This window comes from Phyllobates terribilis, unplaced genomic scaffold (assembly GCF_046119375.1).
Source record: "Phyllobates terribilis strain yellow unplaced genomic scaffold, ASM4611937v1 Scaffold_5__5_contigs__length_657084704, whole genome shotgun sequence".
Taxonomy (NCBI): Eukaryota; Metazoa; Chordata; class Amphibia; order Anura; family Dendrobatidae; genus Phyllobates; species Phyllobates terribilis.
In genome coordinates this window covers 41,939,051-41,959,994 of record NW_027362765.1, presented here as the reverse complement: position 1 = coordinate 41,959,994, position 20,944 = coordinate 41,939,051, and the positions used below count along the sequence as shown (strand labels likewise).

At 48.2% G+C, this 20,944-nt stretch overlaps 1 protein-coding gene across 1 annotated transcript in view; it reads left to right on the top strand.

The window, feature by feature from the left end:
* Positions 1–19,226: 19,226 nt before the first annotated feature.
* Positions 19,227–20,944, top strand: part of LOC141270637 (uncharacterized) — a 31,644-nt gene continuing 29,926 nt past the window's right edge. The window contains exon 1 of the mRNA XM_073680718.1: positions 19,227–19,294. The gene's annotated coding sequence lies outside the window, so the exon portion shown is untranslated. The remainder of the gene's footprint in view (positions 19,295–20,944) is intronic.

Here is a 20,944-nt window from a genome sequence, read left to right as displayed (position 1 = left end):
AATGCAGTGAAGTCATCTTGGGAATGTGTTTTCTTCCAACGCCGCTCCACAACCCTGGATGCTTGCCGAAGCTGTTTAGTGAGGTTGTTGTGCCAGGGTTGCCTATTGACTCGTCACGCTCTGCCATGCACAAGAGGGGCGACTGAGTCAATAGCTGATGTGAGAGTGGCATTGTAGAAGGCAGAGGCGCTGTCTGTGTTGTGGAATGAAGATATGGATGTTAGTGGTAGAATAGAGTCAGAGAGTGTGTGAGTGTCTAGATGTGCAAGTTTTCTGTGGGGGTGTGCTAGTTGCTGGACATGTATGACAGGTGAGGAGGACAGTGATGAGATGTGAGTAGATGGTGGTCAGATAAGGGCAGGGGGTGGTTGTGAGGTTAGATAGAGAGCAGAGTCGGGTGAAGATGAGGTCTAGTGTGTGTCCGTCTGTGTGGGTGGCTGAGGAGGACCACTGAGAAAATCCAAAGGATGAAGTAAGCGACAAGAGTTTGGATGCTGCTGACTGGCGAGTGTCAGTGGGGATGTTGAAATCACCCATGATGACGGTGGGAAAGTCAGCAGAGAGAAAGTAAAGAAGCCAGGTGGAGAATTGGTCAATAAAGGCAATGACCGGGCCTGGAGGTCGGTATATGACAGCCGGTTGGAGGGAGAGTAGATGTGGACAGAGTGGACTTCAAAATAAGGGAGAATAAGGGAGGGTAGAGGTGGGATAGTGCTAAAGGTGCAGTTGGTAGAAAGGAGAAGACCCACTCCTCCACCATGTCTGTTACCAGGGCGAGGAGTTTGGGTGAAGTGGAGGCCACCATAACACAGCACAGTAGGGGAGGCAGTGTCGGTAGGTGTCAACTATGTCTCTGTAATGCCCAGGAAGGAGAGATTGCGAGAGGTAAATAGGTCGTGGACAAAATGGAGCTTGTTGCAGACACAGCGGGCGTTTCAGAGTGCTCCAAAGAGAGGGAGCAGGGTGCTGGGCGTCAGGGGCATGGGTTTTACATATGAGAGGTTGCGGTAGTTTTCACTTGGTTGGAAGTGATGGGAGGGGGAATTGGTGAGAGGTGTAAGCTGTGGGGGTCCAGGATTGGAAGCTAGGTCGCCAGCAGTGAGAAGTAGAGAGAGGGAGAGCAGGTGGGGAAGGAGAGTGTCCGGCTAGTTTTATGTTTTAGTAGGATAGATCTGAGGTTGAGGAGCAGGTCTGCAAATGAGGTCAGGTGGGGAGGTAAGAGGGAAGGAGAGATGATTATTTGGTTATAGTATGCTGGGGTTTGAGGATAGCGAAGGAGAGTGAGGATTAGTGGTGCAAAGACAGTAAGGGCATAGGTAAGCATAGTGAAGATTTACCCTTCCTCTTGTGTTAGCTTTCTTTTACTCTTTCTTATGTTAACGATCGGTTTTGACCCGTGTCTTAAATCACCCCTAGGATACCCTAAAAACAGTTATTTTTGATCCAATTTGTTTCTTACCTCTTAGTTACCTTGTTAGGGTTTCTCATCCATGGAAAGATTGATTTTAATATTTTTGTTGTGGCCCCCTGGGCCTTTCATTTGCGAGCATACCCTTCATTTTCAATATAAAAATATTGTTAAATGAACCTCAAGAGAATAATATAAACTTAAAAAAGTTTGTTATATTACCTGACTATTACTGAAGGGTTTTAGAACACATTTCTGAAATGTAAAAAAAAGTATACATATATATATTTTATATTATTAACTCTAGTAACATCTATGGTGTTACGGGTCAATTTTGACCCATATCTAACTACTTTATGAAAAAGGCAAAAATCAGATTTTTTTTTTTTTATAGAACTTTAGTACAAATAAAAGATGAAAATTATATTAACATTAATAGCAATAATAATAAAAAGTAGCTTTTCTAGGTCAAACAAACAAACAACAATCAATCAAGCAAATCAACAGAAATCAAGTACTAGTTTTTAGATGCATTAGTATTTAGATGCATGTGTGGCAAAAAGTGACACTTTTTGTGTGTTCTTTGCAGAGGTATTTTTTGCAGCCGAAGCAGCCTGACACCTCTTTCTTTTAGAATCAGGTGGTCTCACTGGGGTTGTGGCTGTTGTGGTTGATGTTGAGGCAGGCCTGGTTGAGGAGGATGCTGGTGATGATGCTCTTTGTGTTGCTGTGGGTGTGGACGAAGCACTTGTTGAGCTCTGGAGTTGTCGGACCAAGGCTGCAGCGGCTGGGTCTCGGGGCACTCGTTCCCTTTGGTCAATGTGTGCCTTGACAAGGGATCTTCCTAGTTCCTCAAGAAACATCCTCCGCTTGTGTTTTTTCTTTGAATTCCATGCTTGGTGAATGTGGGTCCACAACACAAATGAATTGCATGCTGACACATCAAGGATGTTGTAAAATACAACCATTGGCCATCTCCTAGTCATTCGCTGGCAAGTGTAGGTGGCAGTCAGATTGTCCAGGTTGTCCACTCCTCCTTTGTTTTTGTTATAGTCCAGGATGATTCTGGGCTTTTTGTCACTTCCTGATGACACAGCTGCATCTTTGTGAAGTGTGGACATCAGTACCACATTCCGACGTTTTTTGGGGCAGTATGGAACAGCAGTGGTGGTGTCTGTAAAAACAAACTTTGAGAAAAGTGGAGCCCTGTCCTTCATCTGCAACAATTCAGCGGACAGCTCAGGTTTGTTTTTTTTCACTGTGCCCACCATGGTGATTTTCCTCCTGAGAAGTTCTTGTCCAAGGTCATAGCTGGTAAAAAAATTGTCACAAGTAATGTTGTGACCCTGCAGTCCAGTAGTCATATCGAGGACTACACGTTTTCCTTGTTTTTTTTCAGGGATGCCGCTTGCAGACTTGCCTGTGTAAATCTGTAGATTCCATGCATAGCTAGTTTTTGCATCACAGGCTGCCCAAATTTTTATGCCGTATTTGCCTGGCTTACTTGGCATGTATTGCCGGAAGGGGCATTTTCCGCGGAAAGGGAGAAAACGTTCGTCTACTGTCACCTCCGGCCCTGGGTTGAACATCAGTGGAAGGAGCTGCACCCATTTCTCCCAAACATCCCTGATGGGAGCAAGTTTGTCAGATTTTGTTCTGGTGTCTCTGTTGTCAAATCTGAGGACTCTTGATATCATTTGAAAATTTTGAAGTGACATTGTTGCCCGGAAAATATTCCTGCCTGTCGATGCGTCCCAGAGACTATCAGTGTACACTCCAGCAAGGAGAAGAACACCAATGTAGGCATCCAGGACATCATCATGAAGGTCATTCCACATTTTGCCGTGGACTTTTTTTCCTTCAAGGTTTGTCATAGCAATAATGACTTTTTTTTTTATTGATAATGGCATAAACAGATCAAAACATGACTTGATGTCACTTACTCTTGTCACAGCAAACCTTGTGATCCCAGGGGTCATTTTTATGACATTTGCAGCATCTGCCCTGCCATGTACATCTGGAGGTACTGAGCTCCAACTGATCTTGCCACTTTTGGATTTGAATCTTTCAGCGGGAGCAGCTTCAGCACCAGTGACCTCCTCATCAGACTGATCAGAACTGTCTGTGTCTTCCGGTTTATACTCCACATCATCTTCCTCCTCAGAAACCTGTTCATCTGTATCAGTTTGCTGCTGTGTGTCCTCTGATTCATTATCATCTAAGATATAATCCAGAATTTGGCTTACATCAAATCTTCTCCTCATTGTTGCATGTGTAAACTGGAGATGTATACTCTGCAAAGTACCAACTCTAAGCTGATTTGGCCATACATGCCTGGACATGTCCCTAACTCAAGTTGTTGGAGGTAGAGCTGGCTGTGGGCTGTTGGTTTATATTGTGTTTATGAGTTCAGTTTTGGGACTTATTAATATTTTTTTACTCTTATATTAGACCTGGGTCGAAATTGACCCCAACCAAACAAATGTTGTAATTTTAATAAGAGCATTTTTACAATTTAGTAAAATAGTTTTATTTATTGTATTTTGTTTAAAAATAAATTCCTGAAAAAGTCAAAAAGTCTTGATGCAATAAACAAATGTATGTAGAATTTGTATGCATTTAAAACCTAAAACGGGTCGGTCACGACCCTAACACAAGAGCAATGTTAAGTGTGAATGAGAAAGAGAAACAAAGTACAATTAGTAAATAGAGCCAGACAGAGGGTCTTAGCCAGACCTGAGTCTCTGGATATATGAAACTCTTAACAGCATATGGAGTAGACAGGTGGGATCAGAAGGCAGGATGGAGGAGCCGCAGGGAGCCTGGACACAAAGCTCAGCATGGAGGGAGGGGGGGGTAATTAGGAGCCAGAGGCTAAATGCATTCAGGAAATAGACAGATGAGGACAAGTGTGTATTGGGATCGAAGGTCCGAGGTGATAAACTAGCGGATGGGATCAAACATACCAAGGATATAGACAGATTGATGTAAGCAGGGTTCAGTGGATACAGCAGATATTGGGTGCAGGAGACATACCAATGATATAGACAGATTGATGCAAGCAGGGATCAGTGGATACAGCAGATATTGGGTGCAGGAGACATACTAAGGACATAGACAGATTGATGTAAGCAGGGATCAGTGGATACAGCAAATAAACTGTGTACAGAATTATTAGGCAAGTTGTATTTTAGAGGATTATTTTTATTATTGATCAACAACTATGTTCTCAATCAACCCAAAAGACTCATAAATATCCAAGCTTAATATTTTTGGAAGTTGGAGTGTTTTTTTTTTAGATTTGGCTATCTTAGGAGGATATCTGTTTGTGCAGGTAACTATTACTGTGCAGAATTATTAGGCAACTTAATAAAAACCAAATATAATCAATCTCACTTGTTTATTTTCACCAGGTAAACCAATATCAGTGCACAAAATTTAGACATTTCTGACATATAAAAACAAAAACCCAAAAAATTAGTGATCAATATAGCCACCTTTCTTTATGATGACACTCAACAGCCTTCCATCCATAGATTCTGTCAGTTGCTTGATCTGTTTTCGATCAACATTGCGTGCAGCAGCCACCACAGCCTCCCAGACACTGTTCCGAGAGGTGTACTGTTTTCCCTCCCTGTAGATCTCACATTTTATGATGGACCACAGGTTCTCTATGGGGTTCAGATCAGGTGAACAAGGGGGCCATGTCATTATTTTTTCTTCTTTTAGACCTCTACTGGCCAGCCACGCTGTGGAGTAGTTGGATGCATGCGATGGAGCATTGTCCTGCGTGAAAATCATGTTTTTCTTGAACGATACCGACTTCTTCCTGTACCACTGCTTGAAGAAGTTGTCTTCCAGAAACGGGCAGTAGGTCTGGGAGTTGAGCTTCACTCCATCCTCAACCCGAAAAGGTCCCACAAGTTCATCTTTGATGATACCAGCCCATACCAGTACCTCACCTCCACCTTGCTGGCGTCTGAGTCGGAGTGGAGCTCTCTGCCCTTTACTGATCCAGCCTCTGGCCCATCCATCTGGCCCATCAAGAGTCACTCTCATTTCATCAGTCCATAAAGCCTTTGAAAAATCAGTCTTAAGATATTTCTTGGCCCATTCTTAACGTTTTATCTTATGTTTCTTGTTCAAAGGTGGTCGTTTTTCAGCCTTCCTTACCTTGGCCATGTCCCTGAGTATCGCACACCTTGTGCTTTTTGATACTCCAGTAACGTTGCAGCTCTGAAATATGGTAAAGCTGGTGGTGAATGGCATCTTGGCAGCTTCACGCTTGATTTTCCTCAATTCATGGGCAGTTATTTTGTGCCTTTTTTGGCCAACACGCTTCTTGCGACCTTGTTGGCTATTTTCCATGAAACGCTTGATTGTTCGGTGATCACACTTCAAAAGTGTAGCGCTGGCGTCCCTGCCCTCTGCTAGGCAGGGACGCTACTCCCCTCACCGCTCTGCTCCGTGCCCGGCGTCCTCTCCGCGCTCTGCTGTCAGCGCGCGCTCCTTCCCGGCGTCCTCCTCCCGCTCTGCTCTCAGCGCGCGCTCCTTCCCGGCCCCTGTGCTTAGGGCGCGCGCGCGCGCGCTCCCCTCCTCTTAAAGGGGCCGCGCGCGCCGTCCTAAGGAGTCCCCGGCCAATGGCCGGAGGACTTCATCATATATAAGGCACCTCCTCCAAAATGGAGGTGCCCGAGCAATGTTGTTTGCACCTGTGTCTCACCTGTGCTTCAGCCCTCAGGTCCCGTTGCCAGTTTCCTGCCAGTTACCTGCCTGATTCCTGCCTGAATACTTGTTACCTGTCTGCCAGTCTGAGGTCCGACGGTCTGCCTTACTACTCCTGTCAGTCTGTCTAAAGGACCAGCCTGCCCGCTCACCTGGGAGCGCACATCAGCTACCTGCCTACTTTCCTGAGGTCCGACGGTCTGCCTTACAACTCCGGTCAGTCTGTCTATGGACCAGCTTGCCCGCTCACCTGGGAGCGCTTCTCCGTTACCTGCCTGCTTGCCAGCCCGGAGGCTCCGTTGTCACGTGCTGTGACCATCAGCTACTTCAGACTCTTGTCCGCTCACCTGGGAGCGCTTCTCCGTTACCTGCCTGCTTGCCAGCCCGGAGGCTCCGTTGTCACGTGCTGTGACCATCAGCTACTTCAGACTCTTGTCCGCTCACCTGGGAGCGCTTCTCCGTTACCTGCCTGCTTGCCAGCCCGGAGGCTCCGTTGTCACGTGCTGTGACCATCAGCTACTTCAGAGACTCTTGCCCGCTCACCTGGGAGCGCTTCTCCGTTACCTGCCTGCTTGCCAGCCCGGAGGTTCCGCCGTCACGTGCCGTGACCACCTGTTATTCCAGAGACTCTCGCTTGCTCACCTGGGAGCACACATCTACCATCTGCCTGCTAGCCTACCCGGAGGCTCTGCCATCACAGGTCGTACCTACCCTTTACCCAGAGACTGCCCTGATCACTTGCCGTATCTCCCTGTCCGTTCATCCAGAGACTGCCGCCCGCTCCCTTACAAGGGCCGCCCCCTTGTATAGTAGCTCAGAGGTTCCGCCTCCCAGACCCGTTACAGTTTGCTCGGGCCATGGAACCCGGTGGCACCCAAGCTCCCTCGCTCTCGGACCTCTGTCTTGAACTGTCCCGTCAGAGGTCCCAACAGGAGTCCATCCTGGGTCACCTGCGGAATGTTAATACTCGCCTGAACACTCTGTCTGATCCACCAACAACCTCCGCCAGTGCCATATCTTGCAATCCGGCAGCTCCGCTGCCCACTAATACCATGGTATCCTACCCCGGACCCCGGCTTTCTGCACCTCCTCGCTTCGGAGGCGACTCCGTCCAGGCTCGGGGCTTCTTAAATCAGTGCACCCTGCATTTTGAACTTTTGTCCTACCAGTTTAACTCCGACCGGGCCAAAATTGCCTTCATCATGTCCCATCTCACCGGGGAGGCCCTGGCCTGGCTAAATCCTCTATGGGAGAGAGGAGACCCCCTGGTGTCCAACTTGCCTGCTTTTCTCACGGCTTTCCGGAAAGTCTTCGACGAACCCGGACGGAAGACCTCATCTGCATCATCGTTGCTACGCCTCCGTCAGGGGAGTCTCACCGTGGGCCAATATGCCATACGGTTCCGTACCCTTGCCTCGGAGCTGACCTGGGATAACGACGCTCTGGTTTCCGTCTTCTGGGAGGGTCTGTCCGGCCGTATTAAAGATGAACTTGCCGGTCGGGACACTCCTACCACTCTCGATGACTTAATAACTCTTGCCACCCGGATTGACCTACGGTTCCAGGAGCGTGCCAGAGAGGTCACCCGTGAGAGGAGGTTACCACGTCTAGCTCCTACTTTTCAGAAACCCGTCACTCCTTCTGTCTCTAACCAGGTACACCCTCCTGAGCCTATGCAGGTCGACCAGACCAAGATGGTCAAGACCCGTCAGGACTTACGCCGTGCCGAGGGGACCTGCTTCTACTGTGGCAGTAAGGAGCACCAGATCCGTGCCTGCCCGGAAAGGTCGGGAAACGCCTGTGTCTAGGTTCGCTCAGAGAGGTCCACCTAGACAAGAATAAATCCTCTCCATCCCTGCTGTTGTCAGTTTCAATCGTCTACGGGGAGAACCGTTATTTCGAACTAGCCCAACTGGACTCTGGAGCAGCCGGGAATCTTATCTCACAGTCCCTGGTAGAGAAATACCGCATCCCCACCAAACCTCTGGCTGTACCCTTGTCTGTGGCTGCCGTGGATGGGGGGCTCTTACCACGCCCCATCCAACTCATCACCGAATCCATTACTCTGCAGGTGGGAATGCTGCATTCTGAAAGTATCTCCTTTCATGTTCTGCCTGGACTCTCTCACGCCCTCTTGCTAGGTCTGCCTTGGCTCCAGAGACATGCACCCGTGCTTGACTGGCAAACCGGAGAAGTCCTTCGCTGGGGACAAGACTGTCATAAGACCTGCCTGGTTCCCGTCCATCCCGTCCGTCCCTCTCCTACCCCAGCTAATCTACCTGGACTTCCAATTCCTTATTGGTCTTATGCTGATGTCTTTAATAAAAAGGAGGCAGAGACATTACCCCCTCATAGACCATACGACTGTCCCATCGACCTGTTACCCGGTACTACTCCTCCCCGTGGGCGTATTTATCCTTTATCCGCTGCTGAGACCCGGTCGATGTCCGAATATATTGAGGAGAATCTGGCCAGGGGATTCATCCGGAAATCTACCTCCCCGGCGGGAGCAGGCTTCTTTTTCGTTAAAAAGAAGGACGGCTCTCTCCGTCCCTGTATAGACTATAGAGGCCTAAACCAGATCACGGTGAAGAATAAGTACCCCCTTCCGCTCATTCCAGAATTATTTGATCGTCTGAGGGGGGCTAGAATCTTCACCAAACTAGACCTCCGTGGGGCGTACAACCTGGTTCGTATCCGTCAAGGGGATGAATGGAAGACGGCATTCAACACCCGGGACGGCCACTATGAATACCTGGTAATGCCCTTTGGTCTCTGTAACGCTCCTGCCGTCTTTCAAGAGTTGGTCAATGACATCTTCCGGGACCTTCTCTACTCCTGCGTAGTGGTGTACCTGGATGACATCTTGGTCTTCTCTCCGGATCTCCAGACTCACCGGAGGGACGTTCGTCAGGTCCTGCTTAGGCTCAGGCAGAATCACCTCTTCGCTAAATACGAGAAGTGCCTCTTTGAGCAGACCTCGCTTCCGTTTTTGGGCTACATTATTTCTCAGACCGGCCTACGAATGGATCCAGAGAAACTGTCTGCCATCGAGAAATGGCCTCGACCGGAGGGGCTGAAGGCCATTCAGCGGTTCCTGGGCTTCGCCAACTACTACCGCCTCTTCATACCACACTTCTCTTCCCGGACTGCCCCAATTTCCGCGCTCACCCGTAAGGGTACTAATCCCAAAGAGTGGCCGCCCGAAGCAGAAGAAGCCTTTCTTTCCTTAAAACAGGCCTTCTCTTCTGCCCCGGTGCTGCATCGCCCGGACGGCAACAAGCAGTTCTTCCTGGAAGTGGACGCCTCCTCCTCTGGAGCTGGAGCGGTACTTACTCAAAAATCTTCTTCCGGGAGGATGGTAACTTGCGGTTTCTTCTCTAAACTCTTCTCCTCCTCAGAGCGCAATTATTCCATAGGAGATCGAGAGTTATTGGCCATCAAACTGGCATTGGAGGAGTGGCGTTACCTGCTTGAGGGGGCGCTTCACCCGGTAATAATTTACACTGACCACAAGAACTTGGCTTATCTCCAGCATGCCCAGAGACTTAACCCGCGCCAAGCCCGGTGGTCCTTGTTTTTTGCTCGTTTTGATTTTGTCCTTCATTTTCGCCCGGCTGACAAAAACGTCAAGGCGGACGCCTTGTCTCGATCCTTTCTGGTATCTGATCTCGAGGAAGATCCGAAACACATCATCGATCCCGCCAGAGTAATGCAGGTGGCTCCCGTGAGTCTAAATCGTCTTCCTCCCGGAAAGACGTTCGTATCAGTACCTGATCGGGAGAAGATCCTTCACTGGGGTCACTCGTCTAAACTGGCTGGCCACGCTGGTCAGAAGAAGACCCTCCAGCTTATTTCCCGGCACTACTGGTGGCCTACCCTGCACAAGGATGTAATAGACTTTGTTTCTGCCTGTGTGTCCTGCGCCCGCAACAAGGTTCCGAGACATCTGCCAGCCGGTCGCCTCCTTCCGCTCCCAGTACCTGCTGCCCCCTGGCAGCATATTGCAATGGACTTCATAACTGACCTCCCACTCTCTGCCGGTTGTACGGTCATTTGGGTGGTCGCTGACCGCTTCTCCAAGATGGCTCATTTCGTTCCCCTGCCAGGCCTCCCGTCTGCACCCGAGCTAGCTAGAGACTTTATTCGTCACATCTTCCGTTTTCATGGCCTGCCCCTCCACATCGTGTCGGATCGTGGGGTACAGTTCACCTCACGCTTCTGGAGAGCCACTTGTAAACTACTAGACGTCTCCCTGGACTTCTCTTCCGCTTACCACCCACAGTCCAATGGTCAAGTGGAGCGGATCAATCAGAACCTGACCAGTTACCTCCGGCACTTCGTTAATGCCCACCATTCTGACTGGGTGGATCACCTACCATGGGCCGAGTTCTCTTACAATAATCACGAGAGCGAATCCTCCTCCAAATCCCCGTTTTTTGTAGTCTTTGGTCAGCATCCTCGGATTCCTTTCCCTGTCTCCACCTCGGTGGACAACCCGGCTGCGGAATCTCTCGTTAGCAAATTTTCCTCCATTTGGGAGAGTACCCGATCCGCACTCCTTCAGTCTTCCGAGCGTATGAAAAGACACGCTGACAAAAAACGTCTGGACCCTCCTCAATTCCGTCCTGGGGATAAAGTCTGGCTCTCGTCCAAATATGTCCGGCTCAAGATCCCTTCCTATAAGTTAGGGCCTCGGTTCATCGGCCCACTGGAGGTCATCAGTCAGATCAACCCGGTGGCCTATAAATTGAAACTCCCGGTCAACTTACGGATCCCTAACTCCTTCCATGTATCTCTCCTCAAACCTGTGGTACTTAACTCTTTTTCCAAGTCTACAGGTACGCCTCCTGCTCCGGTTTCTGCTGAGGACGAGTTTGAGGTAGAGAACATTCTTGCCACCAAAAGGGTAAGAGGAAAGACCTTTTTTCTGGTAGATTGGAAGGGGTTTGGTCCTGAGGAGAGAACGTGGGAGCCCCGGGAGAACATCCATGCCCCTCTCATCCTAGCTAAATTTCTGTCTGGCCTAAAAAAGGGGGGGCCTAAAGGGGGTGGTACTGTAGCGCTGGCGTCCCTGCCCTCTGCTAGGCAGGGACGCTGCTCCCCTCACCGCTCTGCTCCGTGCCCGGCGTTCTCTCCCCGCTCTGCTGTCAGCGCGCGCTCCTTCCCGGCGTCCTCCTCCCGCTCTGCTCTCAGCACGCGCTCCTTCCCGGCCTCTGTGCTTAGGGCGCGCGCGCGCGCGCTCCCCTCCTCTTAAAGGGGCCGCGCGCGCCGTCCTAAGGAGTCCCCGGCCAATGGCCGGAGGACTTCATCATATATAAGGCACCTCCTCCAAAATGGAGGTGCCCGAGCAATGTTGTTTGCACCTGTGTCTCACCTGTGCTTCAGCCCTCAGGTCCCGTTGCCAGTTTCCTGCCAGTTACCTGCCTGATTCCTGCCTGAATACTTGTTACCTGTCTGCCAGTCTGAGGTCCGACGGTCTGCCTTACTACTCCTGTCAGTCTGTCTAAAGGACCAGCCTGCCCGCTCACCTGGGAGCGCACATCAGCTACCTGCCTACTTTCCTGAGGTCCGACGGTCTGCCTTACAACTCCGGTCAGTCTGTCTATGGACCAGCTTGCCCGCTCACCTGGGAGCGCTTCTCCGTTACCTGCCTGCTTGCCAGCCCGGAGGCTCCGTTGTCACGTGCTGTGACCATCAGCTACTTCAGACTCTTGTCCGCTCACCTGGGAGCGCTTCTCCGTTACCTGCCTGCTTGCCAGCCCGGAGGCTCCGTTGTCACGTGCTGTGACCATCAGCTACTTCAGACTCTTGTCCGCTCACCTGGGAGCGCTTCTCCGTTACCTGCCTGCTTGCCAGCCCGGAGGCTCCGTTGTCACGTGCTGTGACCATCAGCTACTTCAGACTCTTGTCCGCTCACCTGGGAGCGCTTCTCCGTTACCTGCCTGCTTGCCAGCCCGGAGGCTCCGTTGTCACGTGCTGTGACCATCAGCTACTTCAGAGACTCTTGCCCGCTCACCTGGGAGCGCTTCTCCGTTACCTGCCTGCTTGCCAGCCCGGAGGTTCCGCCGTCACGTGCCGTGACCACCTGTTATTCCAGAGACTCTCGCTTGCTCACCTGGGAGCACACATCTACCATCTGCCTGCTAGCCTACCCGGAGGCTCTGCCATCACAGGTCGTACCTACCCTTTACCCAGAGACTGCCCTGATCACTTGCCGTATCTCCCTGTCCGTTCATCCAGAGACTGCCGCCCGCTCCCTTACAAGGGCCGCCCCCTTGTATAGTAGCTCAGAGGTTCCGCCTCCCAGACCCGTTACAAAAAGTTTGGTAATTTCAAGACTGCTGCATCCCTCTGCAAGACATCTCACAATTTTTGACTTTTCAGAGCCCGTCAAATCTTTCTTCTGACCCATTTTGCGAAAGGAAAGGAAGTTGCCTAATAATTAAGCACACCTTATATAGGGTGTTGATGTCATTAGACAACACCCCACCTCATTACAGAGATGCACATCACCAGATTTACTTAATTGGTAGTTGGCTCTCAAGCCTATGCAGCTTGGAGTAGGACAACATGTATAAAAAGTATCATGTGATCAAAATACTCATTTGCCTAATAATTCTGCACGTGGTGTATTGGGTGCAGGAGACATAGCAAGGATATCATCACTTCCAATTCTTTTAATTGTAAGATATCAACTATATGGTAATGATTATATCATAAGTTTCGGATGGTGGCTGTTATATTTCAAAAAGTTATTACCATTCGTTAATTTAAAATAAAGAGAAGTGGTGAGTTTTTGGTTCTCCTAAGAGATAAGGATATCTAGAAACTGTATACTGGTATTGGAACTGACCAATGTGAATTTGATAGTTACATCAATTTGATTCAGATATGTATGAAAATTATGTAAATCCATTTGTTTGCCTGTCCAAATTAGTAAGACATTCTCTATGTTTCACCACCACCCTAATACATGCCTGAAGTGGTGGGACACACAGACAAGGTGCTCCTTCAATTTTGCCTTAACAATATTTGCATATTGGTCCCCATCACGGTTTCACGTCGCTGTTTATAGAAATCATCACTAAATAAAAAATACTTATGATGTAAAACAAAATCTAATAGCTTAATTATGAACTGCTGACTCATTTTGATAAAAAATCAGAAGTATCTCAAATGTAAGACAAAGAGTTTCTGGCCAGTGGGTTTAGTATTTTATCTAAATAGGTTCCAATCCTGCTTGTTAAAGAATCGACACCAGAAACTATGGGTAGATCTGTTGGATTAATTAAAAATGTATGTATTTTGGGCAATTTGTACAGAACAGGTGTAGTTGGGTGTTCCATTAAAAGGTAATCATGTAAATCCTTATCAATAATGCTATTATTCATAGCTTCAGACAGAATTGTTTTCAATATATTAAAAAATTCAAACTTTAGATCCCTATTAACTTTTTCATATAGTTCTCCAGCGCTCAATTGTCTCCTACCTTCAAGAATATTAGCGCTCACTCATCACTAGAGTTCTTAAGTGCTCGGTACTCAAATCGAGTAGAATGGAAGTCAATGGGAAACTCGAGCATTTTTACAGCAGACCCTACCTTGAGGGCTGGAGTCTGGCAGGGCAGAAAAAGCTCTGAAATGGATGAAAACAGCTCTCAAATGGAATGGAAACAGCATGTGGAAGATGCCTGGATGCATCTCTGACTCTCAGATCGCTGCTGGGAAACTGTTGTCAGAGTATTACTTTTACGGAGTTACAACAAAACATACAAAACCAAAAATTGGAAATTTTTCAAATGGATTTGACAGGAAAAAAAGAGAAGACCCCTGCAAGCATTGCTGACTCCCAGATCGCTGCTGAGAACAATGGTGTCACACTTTTACTCCACTTTAAGGACTGCCAATAAAATATTAAAAATTGAAGAAAAATTGGAGTTTACAGGAAAAAAAGTTAAGAAACATTCTTTCCTGTATAATGACTTGTATATAAAGTTAAATTTAAAAAGAGAAAAAAATCCTTCCACCTCCACCTCTTAGGCTATGTGCACACAGCGTTTTGACTACGTTTTTGCACCTTATCATTGCTTTCAGTGGTGAAAAAACGCAAATAATTGACATGCTTTTTTTAAAAAATGTTTTCCATGTCAGTCAGGAAAAAAAAAATCTATCTTGTGCATGAGATTTCTCAAATCTCATAGCTTTTGCTGGTACTGTAAAAAGCAGCTTTTAATTTGCATTAAACTCATGAAAAAATGATGCAAAAACACAACGTGTGAACATAGCCAGGCCATGTCTCACCGTATTTCCCCGTCGCCTATGACTATAGTAGATGACATAGTAGAAGGGGAAATAAAACTACAGCCACCAGTAGTCACTGGTAAATATAATTTCAACATTTTACTACCTTATCTGGGCATGTGGTGTGTTTAATTTATGAAGGAGGGACTCTGAAACTCACAAAACCTATGCGGATAATGAAAACTGCCAAAAATTAGAAGCAAGAGGGACTCCAATACACCCTGTATTAGACATAAAGGAGGGACTCATATGCATTCTGTTAAAATAGGTAGTTATGTAGTGGGATTCAGACTCATAAAGCCTATGCACTAAGTGCAAGGGTTGAAAAACGTTCACCCCTGGGGAGTTTACATATATATATATATATATATATATATATATATTTAAGAGAATTGTAGAGGTAGGCCTGTTACACATCCTGTAAAAGTTATGAAGGAGCGCATCATACACATCCTGGAAAAATTAAGAGCGAGGGTCGCCTGTTTACCCTTTAAAGATTTTGAGCAATGGCCACCTGTTTACCCTCTCAATATTTGGAGCGAGGACCACCTGATGACCCTTAAAATATTTGAGCAAAGGCCGCCAAATGACCCTGTAAAGATTTTTAGCAAGGACCGCATGTTAGCTGTTCCTCAGTCTGGCGCTTTGTCAAAGAAAGTATGGACGATAAAAGAACGGTTATTAGCCACCTATGCCGTACCAAGATCAGCAGGGGCCTAACCATGACCAGCCTGACCACAAGCAGCATGCTCTGGCACATGTCATCAAAGCAACCGACTAGGTGGACTGAGTGCCTCTGTTCACAATCAGTGTCTGCGGGTGACACCACTGCCTCTTCCCCTGTGCTACCTGCTTGCCAATCCCCTGTCCAGGATGCAGGCGAGGATGCCACTCGCCCTGCACCTGTCGTTGCACATTCACGAGCACCATCAGCAGCCACATCCAATTCTTTGTCCTAGCGCAGCATTCAGTTGTCCCTACCCCAGGCCTTGGAACACAAGTGAAAGGTCCACTTAACAACCAACAAGTGCTTGTGGCCCGGGACGCTACGTTTCTCTTACTGCACACTGGGTGAACCTTGTGGATTCCAGGACCGAGTCGGACCCTGGGATGGCATATCCGCTTACGACGCTGAGGATTGCAGGCCCTAGTTCCATCAGGGTTTCCTCCACCTCTTCCACCAGTTCCTACACCCCCTCATCCGGCTCTGCTGAAACTAATTTGTTTAGGTGACAAGCAGCACACCACTGCAGAGTTGTGGAAAGATTTAACAGACCAAACAGAGCTATATCTTTCGCCGCTAAACCTACAATCAGGCATGGTCGTGTGTGATAATGGCCATAACCTAGTGGCGGCTTTGATCCTTAGTAAGCTTGCACACGTACCAAGCCTGGCCCACGTGCTCAACTTAGTGGTTTCTGAAAACCTTCCCAGATTTGCCTGAGATACTTGTGAAGGTACACCGCAAGTGTGCCCATTTCCAAGTCAGCTACAGCTGGTCTAGCAGTGTTGCAGCAGCGCTTGCAAGTTCCAGCTCACAGACTGGTGTGCGACATGACCACGCGCTGCAACACCACAATACACATATTGGCAAGACTTTGTGAGCAGCAAAGAGCAGTAGTTGAATACCAGCTACAACATGCCCATCGGTATTCTTCCCACATAACAACTGACGAGTGGGCATTGATGTCTGACATCTGTGAGGTTCTCCAAAACTTTGAGGAATCAACAAAGATGGTGTGCAGCGATGACACCATAATCAGGGCAACCATCCTTCTTCTGTGTCTATTCAAACAGTCACTGGCCTCAAAGGAGAAGCTTTGCATGTGGAATAGGTGTTATAGTCCCTGAGCAGACTGTCATGAGGATGGACGTCTTCTCTCAGTTCATGACCAGTCATGTTCTGGCTAGCCACAAAGTGTCCTTAAGGCTACAGTTAGATCCATATATATTTGGACAGAGACAACATTTTTTCTAATTTTGGTTCTAGACATTACCACAATGCATTTTAAACAAAATAATTCAAATGCAGTTGAAGTTCAGACTTTCAGCTTTCATTTGAGGGTATCCTCATTAAAATTGGATGAAGGGTTTAGGAGTTTCAGCTCCTTAACATGTGCCACCCTGTTTTTAAAGGGACCAAAAGTAATTGGACAGATTAAATAATTGTAAATAAAATGTTCATTTCTAGTACTTGGTTGAAAACCCTTTGTTGGCAATGACTACCTGAAGTCTTGAACTCATGGACATCACCAGACTCTGTGTTTCCTCCTTTTTGATGCTCTGCCAGGCCTTCACTGCGGTGGTTTTCAGTTGCTGTTTGTTTGTGGGCTTTTCTGTCTGAAGTTTAGTCTTTAACAAGTGAAATGCATGCTCAATTGGGTTGAGATCAGGTGACTGACTTGGCCATTCAAGAATATTCCACTTAATAAATAAAAAATAAACATTATACTCACCTTCCGATGGCCCGCGGTCTCCTTCTCTCGATGCGTCCGATCTCCCCGCTGTCTCGCGGTGGTGTGAAGGACCTGCGATGACGTTATTGAGTCATGTGACAGGTCACGCGACTGCCGATGTCAGCCGCCCAACACACCGCACGCATCGCTGAGGAGGCCGGGGGCCATCGGAAGGTAAGCATAATCTTTATTTTTTATTTTAAATTCTTTTTTTTTACAGGTACCATGGTACCCAGGTCTGGAGGAGAGTCTCCTCTTCTCCAAACATAGGTACCATCCGCACATTGAATCGCTTCATATCCGCATGTGCACATGTAGTGATGCGGATATCAAGCGTTTCAATGCAAGTCAATGGCGGCAATTACGCTGAGTGTCCGCAAAATTAATAGACATGTTGCGTATTTTTCCGCAATGATAATCTGCAGCGGAAATTTCAGCAGCATGTGCACAGCACATGCGTATTATCATTGGGGACCATGGGGAACGTATTACCAAGCATTTTTTAAGTGTTTTCGCTGCGGAAATTCCGCGGCAAAAACGCTTGAAAAACGCATAGTGGACACGCAGCCTAACACAGATCATCATGCGCCAGGCCTCCTGATTAGCCCGTATAATATGTTCCCCAGCAAATAGTTTGTAAAGCACCAAAGTGTGCTTTAGCTTGCTCCTGGGAACAGAGACTCTGAAGTAGTTTCCAGGGCATCCGACAGGCTTGTGTGAACGAGCACTGCCAGAGGACATGCAAGGGTGTTTCCTTAGTGAAAGGGCATCTCAGGCAGTACTTAGTGATACACAGTCCACGGGCATGGATTAAATTTCTCAGGGGCAGACCCCCTCAATAGCCATCCATGCGAGGTCTTTGTACCCATTGGTTAACCGGCTAAAAGCAATGTTTGTCCACACAGTCTCAGTTGTGGCCGCAGGGAGCCCTGGAATAGACTGCATTGACTCCTGATAGTACCTTGGGATGTCCCAGTTTTAAGCATAGAAGCTATCCCTCTTGCCCCGTCTGTTCAGCGTGGATGAACTGAATAGGAGGAGGAGATGGAGAGTTGTCCTCCTAATGGGTACAGGGAAGTCTTGCCTGTTGGGAGTCTGGCACATATGGCTGACTTTATGCCTCGCTGCCTTCCCTGTGACCCTTGCTTTATACGCATTTTAGTGAACAATGATTACTGGTTGTTCACCCTTCTCTATCTATGCTACAAGGACAACGTTCCACTTCTCCTTCCTGTGGTGGAGAGGGCTAGTAAAGGGTGCAATACCAGAAGGCCTTAGTGGAACAAAAAGTACAAAAATTTCCATATGACAACACTGGAGGCTGAGTTCATAGTTCCTTGAGGAACCAAGGAGAATAGATGAGGCAGGGTCCAACAGAGGTGGGGGAACACTATCAAAGATCTGGGACACGTGGCATTAACTGTCCCTCTACACCTTGGAGGTGCTGGCCTGCCCTGCGCTAGCGTTTTGTCAGAGCGGGTTTTTAGTGCTGCCATGGGCAAAATAACTGATAGCATGTCAACTGAAAATGCTGACAAGCTAACTCCTCAACACCACCAGATTGCGGCAGCAGAACATTAGGCCTATTCAAATGTTCCTTTTTTTCTGGTGTAGTCCCATGTACCCCTTCCCACCCAAAAACACCTCAAACACATGCGGCTCTGCTCCGTACACCTCGTACACGCGCAGCTCCGCTCTGTACACCTTGTACACGCGCAGCTCCGCTCCGTACACCTCGTACACGCGCAGCTCCGCTCCGTACACCTCGTACACGCGCGGCTCCGCTCCGTACACCTCTTACACGCGCGGCTCCGCTCCGTACACCTCGTACACGCGCGGCTCCGCTCCGTACACCTCGTACACACGCGGCTCCGCTCCGTACACCTCGTACACGCATGACTCCGCTCCGTACACCTCGCACACGCGCGGCTCCGCTCCGTACACCTCGCACACACGCGGCTCTGCTCCGTACACCTCGCACACACGCGGCTCCCCTCCGTACACCTCGTACACACGTGGCTCCGCTCCGTACACCTCGTACACACGCGGCTCCGCTCCGTACACCTCATACACACACGGCTCCGCTCCGTACACCTCGTACACACGCGGCTCTGCTCCGTACACCTCGCACACACACGGCTCGGCTCCGTACACCTTGTACACACGCGGCTCCACTCCGTACGCCTCGTACACACGCGGCTCTGCTACATCCACACTGTAAACCCCTCCTGACCCCACACATAACCTTCACCTCATCCAGCACCATGACAACCAGCACAGCAGAGTCCTGCATCCACTGAGGCCCCTGATCATGTGACCCCTGACTCCTCCCCTCCTGTGACCTCATCACAGGTCCTGTGCACAGAACAGCCATATATGTGGTGGCGGCTCTGCAGGTGGAGGTATGTGGAGATTCACCATTACTGGGCGCAGGGGGCATTAACCCCTCCATTCCTGGAGATAGTGCCCCCTTCCCCCCAGTTCTGCCATGTGTATATGTACAGTAATATAACGCTGGATGTGCTCATGTATACAGGGGACATTAACCCCTCCATTCCCGGAGATAGTGCCACCTTCCCCCAGTTCTGCCATGTGAACAGTACAGACCAAAAGTTTGGACACACCTTCTCATTTATAGATTTTTCTGTATTTTCATGACTATGAAAATTGTACATTCACACTGAAGGCATCAAAACTATGAATTAACACATGTGGAATTATATACTTAACAAAAAAGTGTGAAACAACTAAAAATATGTCTTATATTCTAGGTTCTTCAAAGTAGCCACCTTTTGCTTTGATGACTGCTTTGCACACTCTTGGCATTCTCTTGATGAGCTTCAAGAGGTAGTCACCGGAAATGGTCTTCCAACAATCTTGAAGGAGTTCCCAGAGATGCTTAGCACTTGTTGGCCCTTTTGCCTTCACTCTGCGGTCCAGCTCACCCCAAACCATCTCGATTGGGTTTAGGTCTGGTGACTGTGGAGGCCAGGTCATCTGGCGTAGCACCCCATCACTCTCCTTCTTGGTCAAATAGCCCTTACACAGCCTGGAGGTGTGTTTGGGGTCATTGTCCTGTTGAAAAATAAATGATGGTCCAACTAAACGCAAACTGGATGGAATAGCATGCCGCTGCAAGATGCTGTGGTAGCCATGCTGGTTCAGTATGCCTTCAATTTTGAATAAATCCCCAACAGTTTCACCAGCAAAGCACCCCCACACCATCACACCTCCTCCTCCATACTTCACGGTGGGAACCAGGCATGTAGAGTCCATCCGTTCACCTTTTTTGCGTCGCATAAAGACACGGTGGTTGGAACCAAAGATCTCAAATTTGGACTCATCAGACCAAAGTACAGATTTCCACTGGTCTAATGTCCATTCCTTGTGTTCTTTAGCCCAAACAAGTCTCTTCTGCTTGTTGCCTGTCCTTAGCAGTGGTTTCCCAGCAGCTAATTTACCATGAATGCCTGCTGCACAAAGTCTCCTCTTAACAGTTGTTGAAGAGATGTGTCTTCTGCTAGAACTCGGTGTGGCATTGACCTGGTCTCTAATCTGAGCTGCTGTTAACCTGCGATTTCTGAGGCTGGTGACTCGGATAAACTTATCCTTAGAAGTAGAGGTGACTTTTGGTCTTCCTTTCCTGGGGCGGTCCTCATGTGAGCCAGTTTCTTTGTAGTGCTTGATGGTTTTTGCAAGTGCACTTGGGGACACTTTCAAAGTTTTCCCACTTTTTCGGACTGACTGACCTTCATTTCTTAAAGTAATGATGGCCACTCGTTTTTCTTTTTCTTAGCTGCTTTTTTCTTGCCATAATACAAATTCTAACAGTCTATTCAGTAGGACTATCAGCTGTGTATCCACCAGACTTCTGCACAACACAACTGATGGTCCCAACCCCATTTATAAGGCAAGAAATCCCACTTATTAAACCTGACAGGGCACACTTGTGAAGTGAAAACTATTTCCGGTGACTACCTCTTGAAGCTCATCAACAGAATGCCAAGAGTGTGCAAAGTAGTCATCAAAGCAAAAGGTGGCTACTTTGAAGA